The 6232-nt window shown below is 40.6% G+C and overlaps 1 long non-coding RNA gene across 1 annotated transcript; it reads right to left on the bottom strand.

Annotated features, from left to right (window-relative positions):
• Window positions 1-3012: 3012 nt before the first annotated feature.
• LOC135102245 (uncharacterized) lies at window positions 3013-4937 on the bottom strand. Its single transcript, XR_010269597.1, has 2 exons — window positions 4018-4937; window positions 3013-3485 (listed from the first exon to the last, which is right to left on the bottom strand). It is a non-coding gene; the product is annotated as an uncharacterized LOC135102245 (long non-coding RNA).
• Window positions 4938-6232: the final 1295 nt, after the last annotated feature.

The raw sequence follows: 6232 nt of genomic DNA, 5'->3' as shown, positions 1-6232 counted from the left end.
AGACATTATCACCTCTGTTATGCGCTCGGCACACAAAGACGGGTCTCAGAAACGGAAGCAGTAGTCATTCCAAGGAAAATCAGCAAAATACCTCCTCAGGTCCCCCCAACTAGCAGAGGCAAGATGCCAGAGGCACCTTCGCTTAGGGGGATCCTGAGGAGGGATTGGAGCGATAGGACAAGATACAGAGATTAGACTGTGATCGGAGGAGCCCAACGGAGAAGAAAGGGTGACAGCATAAGCAGAAGGATTAGAGGTCAGGAAAAGGTCAAGAATGTTGGGCGTATCTCCAAGACGGTCAGGAATACGAGTAGGGTGTTGCACCAATTGCTCTAGGTCGTGGAGGATAGCAAAGTTGAAGGCTAGTTCACAAGGATGGTCAGTGAAGGGAGAGGAAAGCCAAAGCTGTTGGTGAACATTGAAGTCTCCAAGAATGGAGATCTCTGCAAAAGGGAAGAGAGTCAGAATGTGCTCCACTTTGGAAGTTAAGTAGTCAAAGAATTTCTTATAGTCAAAGGAGTTAGGTGAGAGGTATACAGCAGAGATAAATTTAGTTTGAGAGTGACTCTGTAGTCGTAGCCAGATGGTGGAAAACTCGGAAGATTCAAGAGCGTGGGCACGAGAGCAGGTTAAGTCATTGCGAACATAAACGCAACATCCAGCTTTGGATCGAAAATGAGGATAGAGAAAGTAGGAGGGAACAGAAAAGGGGCTACTGTCAGTTGCCTCAGACACCTGAGTTTCAGTGAGGAAAAGAAGATGAGGTTTAGAAGAGGAGAGGTGGTGCTCTACAGATTGAAAGTTAGATCTTAGACCGCGAATGTTGCAGAAGTTAATGAAGAAAAAGTTGAGGGGGGTGTCAAGACACTTAGGGTCGTCGACAGAAAGGCAGTCCGACCTAGGGACATTTATAGTCCCCTCCCCAGATGGGACTCCGAGGCTGGTGTAGGAGTCGCCATAATAATTTTGAAATTTTTGAGTGAAGGGTGTGTGTATTATTAGGTGCTTGTAGTTTTGTGTGGAGGAAGAGAGTTGTCTTTAGAGGGCAGGCTGTGACTACCCCTTTGTGTTGTGAGACACAAAGGGAAACGTTCAGTGAGGTCACAGCTGGGTTTAATGATAAGTTCACAGCACCCCCTGAACAGTGCTTTAGACCTCACTGGGAGTAATTATCGTTTCGGCAGGTGTCTACTGCCTCCTCCTCCTATATATATATATATATATATATATATATATATATATATATATATATATATATATATATATATATATATATATATATATATATATATATATATATATATATATATATATATATACAAAGGTACACCGAACAACCGGGCACTCCAGCAGAACACCAGATGCTATGTACACTGCTCTCGTCACCGTTCCCACATGAATACATTTCATGCTGAGAAAGTAAAACCAGTAGCCTAAACACACACACACACACACACACACACACACACACACACACACAGACACACACACAGACACACACACACACACACACAGAGAGAGAGAGAGAGAGAGAGAGAGAGAGAGAGAGAGAGAGAGAGAGAGAGAGAGAGAGAGAGAGAAAAGAAATTCGCATAGCAAAATTCCTGCACAGTACATTACTGAATATACAGGACTACAGCATATTCCTGTTAGCCTGGAAGAATTGTTCTTTTCATAGAAGTAAAAACAGGTCACACCTGAGTTTAAATTGTTATTATAATTATTAATGAGGACTAATATCTAGTCCTAAGGATAGTTATTTGGAACTACAAAAAAGGTATGGAAGAAGTGTAATGATGTGAGAAGAAAAGTTAGGTAGACTAGTGGGGAAATGTTAGGCTGGGTGAGAGACATGAAATACATGTAATGCGCCACAGGGAGAACGTTGGATAAGTCAGTCAGTGACCGTATCGATAACGATTTGGGTCTAGGGTCTCCGGTAGTATAATATTATATATTCTTATTTAATATTCATACCACAACAAATTAAAATTACATGTACAGTACAACTATTAAGTTTTTAAGAGAAGCCAACGCTTCATATAATGTGTACATCTTAAGGAAAAAAAAACAAAAAAAACAAGAAGGGAGATTTTTGGATTTGAACAAGATTCGGTAATTGTCTAGTCCTTACCGGGCCTTATTACTGGTCTATTCACTTCAATTCTTTTACACATACCTTCACATGCACCTAAAACATCATTTTAAAGTGGGGGACAAATGCCCCCTTCCCTCTAGTCGGTTAGGTTAGGTTAGGTTAGGTTAGGTTAGGTTAAGTTAGGTTAGGTTAGGTTAGGTCTAGAGTCCTTACCGGGCCTTATTACTGGTCTATTCACTTCAATTCTTTTACACATACCTTCACATGCACCTAAAACCTAACCTAACCTAACCTAACCTAACCTAACCTAACTTAACCTAACCTAACCTAACCGACTAGAGGGAAGGGGGCATTTGTCCCCCACTTTAAAATGATGTTTTAGGTGCATGTGAAGGTATGTGTAAAAGAATTGAAGTGAATAGACCAGTAATAAGGCCCGGTAAGGACTCTAGACAATTACCCAAGATTCTTGCTGGCATGCGTCACCACCTTGATGTCATAGAGAGCATGACGTCATGGCTAAGTTGAAGACGTTTCACTGAACTATACTTATTTCTCAACCTTGTTGGGCAGGACTATGAGGGCTGAGGGCAATAACTGTGAAGCAGAAGCATGATTAGTAAATTAAGACGTCAGGCTTCTATAGATAATCTCATGGTGCCCTCAGTGTATGCACGATGCAGATCTCTCTCTCTCTCTCTCTCTCTCTCTCTCTCTCTCTCTCTCTCTCTATATATATATATATATATATATATATATATATATATATATATATATATATATATATATATATATATGTAATGAGTGCAAAACTAGGGCACAGTTAACCTACCTTAATTAGGCTCACCAAGCACTCACCACAAGAACCCACTGATTAATTTAAACCTCCTGCTGAGGTTCACAGAAACCCGGGCCACAATTTAAAAATTTAATGGTTGAGTACATAATAAAGAAAACACAAATGAGTACATAATAAAGAAAACACAAATAAAATATGAGTGCTTAACACTCTTAGAGGCCACACTGCTGGCACTCCAACATACCTGATCCCATGAGAAAATGGGTAAATCCACATACAAATAAACAGGAGAAATAAACACTTCACGCACCAACACAAGAAATGTTATATGCCAATGACACTGTCCCACCCTAACCAGTACCCCCAGGACCCTCACACCCTATAGGGCCAACCGCACACCGACCCAACGCGCTGAAGGTACACCACTACCACTACCCTGAAGTACTGCAGCTCTTCCTCCATGCACGGCGGTACTAACACCATAGCAGCCAGGGACAGCAAGTTCCTCACTGCAGCCTCCTTAGTTCACAGTATCTGCTACGGTGCCACCTCACTGACGTCCCACAGCACACTGCCAAGACCAAACTCCTGCAAATCAAATGGCAAATCTACCACTACTCTGCACCCTGTCTCTCTCGCTCGCCTCTCCCGCCAAAATCGCCACAACAACAAACCTTCAGGGCCTTAAGACTCGTTTTGGCGGGACTCGCTGACTAGTCTGTGAGCCTCTCGCAGGCGCGCCCACTTCAACTTCTTACATATATATATATATATATATATATATATATATATATATATATATATATATATATATATATATATATATATATATATATATATATATATATATATATATATATATATATATATATATATATATATATATATATATATATATATATATATATATATATATATATATATATATATAAAAATGTAATAATGGTATTAATAACAATAATAATAGAATAAATTAGATTACCAGAATAGAACACATTTGTATGGACATAAAAAAAAAGTGGCGAGCATGCAGCAGCCGTAGGAACTATTTCCCCGCCACACAAGTATGATGACATTATTTCTAGTGGCAGCCTGCACATAAGCCACTCTCAATACCCACCTCACTGTCTGTCGTTCACTCTCAGATACATATATTCGTTGATTCTCTTCACTGCCATCTTGCCAAACAATGTGGTGTAGCCAGCAGTTTGTGGCTAACAATGGTGTGTATCCAGCAGTCTGTGGCTAACATAGGGTGTAGCCAGTAATCCATGGTAACAATGAGGTGTAGCCAACAGTCTGTGGCTAAAATGGGATGGAGACAGCATTGTGTAAGCTAACAATAGGGTGTAGCCAGCAGTCTGTGGCTAACACTAACTGTAGCCAACAATCTGTAGTCAGCAATGGGATGTAGACAGCAGTTTGTGGCTAACATGGGGTTTAGCCAATAGTCAGCAGTAACAATAGGATGTAGCCAGCAGTCTGTGACTAGCAGTGGGGTGTAGCCAGCAGTCTGTGGCTGACATTGGGTGTATCCTACCCAGTACTTTCTTGGCCACTTTTTGCGTTTCATTTTCCATTAAGCACAGCTAACCACTACCTTCGCACCGTCATGGTGACAGCAATGAGCATGACAACACTAGCCGCCACCGAGTGGCTTGAGTGCGGCGTGTATGGCCCCCAAGGAATGGGGGTGTAACTACCTAGTGCCGATCATTTTTCGTGGTCACCATTTTTCTGTCGACCACCGACCAAAGAGTCCTGTGTGCGGGCAGCCTAATTCCCCTTCACTCACCTTGTACAAGGTGAGTGAATCAGGCGATTACGTCTTTCTTTGAGAAGTATCGGGTACAGTTCATATTTCTCTTCATGTGTGGAGAATTTGGCAACTGAAGTAAACTCATGCTGATTGCCCCATCTGTATGTTCATGCACAGCCACTCGGTCACTTGGTGCGTGCCCTTCATCGTGAGCCACTACGCAACATTTGGTCACAGCTGACACAGTAACCCTGTAGGAAGGCTTGCCTGCGCCGCACTTTAACATGTAAGTGTTCGTATTTTTACTGTTGGAAGAGCATCTAGGTGTTGGCACATCACAATTCTTCTTTTAATATGTAAGTTGTTTTTGAGTTTTTTTTTTTTTTTTTTCTTATTCAAGTATAAGTATGCACTATTTAGGTCATCAAACCATGCACTGCTACGAATGGTTCTGGTTTTACTTAAATATCACATAGTTTTGCGGCGTTGTCATGTAGGTCGAGAGTACCCGGGATGCTTATCGGTAGGGTCAGGTGGCTCAGGTCAGAGAGAGAGCGGAGGCCGCCACCCACAATGGAAGCAAAGCAAACCTTTATAAAGAAGAGTTACATAGAGGTACATAGAAAAAAAAAGGCCACAACAGACCTTGCGGTCCTCACGAGGTAACCTGACCTAGGACTACTAAGGTGATAGCAGAAGAAAAGGACAGGAAAGCAGAAGGCTCTCTCCCCACCTTCCACTCCCTCCGGCATAAGCTGTACAAGAAAAACAGGTCGGAAAAAAAAATACCTTACGGAGTTAGAGAAGAGAAAAAAAAAGGAAATTTTATAGGAAAGAAAGAAAATAGATGAAACGAGATGCTACCATCTCCTGAGGGCAAGGAAGTTAATCATTAACAAACAAACGCTGTTAGCCGCGAATTGCAGGCAAGATATTTATCAAGTTTAAAAGTCTCTACGGTGTTGCAGTCTATCATGTCTCAAGGTAGCTTATTCCATAGATTTACTACTCGATGGATTTTTTTTTTTTTTTTTTTATTCATGAGAGTTGAAGGATTTCCCAATAATTTGGAACCGTTTCTTCGCGTGTAATTTGAAGAGTCTATCTTGAAATATTTACTGCAGTGCATGTTATCGATGCCTTTGATGATTCTAAATACCTGTATTAAGTCACCTTTTAGTCTTCTTTGTGTTAATGGGAAAAGATTTAATTCTTTAAGACGCTCTTCGTTTGATTTGTTTTTGTTTGTTTTTGTTTGGCTTGGTATCATTTTTGTTACTCTACGCTGAACTCTTTCTAATTTATCAATGTCCTTCTGGTAGTAGGGTCACTATGTTTGAACGCATTATTCCAAAAGGGGACGGACTAAAGAGTTATACAAAGTGAGGATTGTATCCTTAGATTTATATTCAAAAGATCTGCCGATTAAGCCAATTATTTTATTTGCTTTCTTTATGATTTCTGAACATTGTTGGCCAGGTTTTAAGCTACTCGATATTGTCACTCCTAAATCAGTTTTGTTGTCAACACTTTTAAGTTGGGTACCATTTAAAATATATTTTGCTTTCTTGTTTCT

This window comes from Scylla paramamosain, chromosome 7 (genome assembly GCF_035594125.1).
Source record: "Scylla paramamosain isolate STU-SP2022 chromosome 7, ASM3559412v1, whole genome shotgun sequence".
NCBI lineage: Eukaryota > Metazoa > Arthropoda > Malacostraca > Decapoda > Portunidae > Scylla > Scylla paramamosain.
This window is presented reverse-complemented; position numbering and strand designations above follow the sequence as displayed.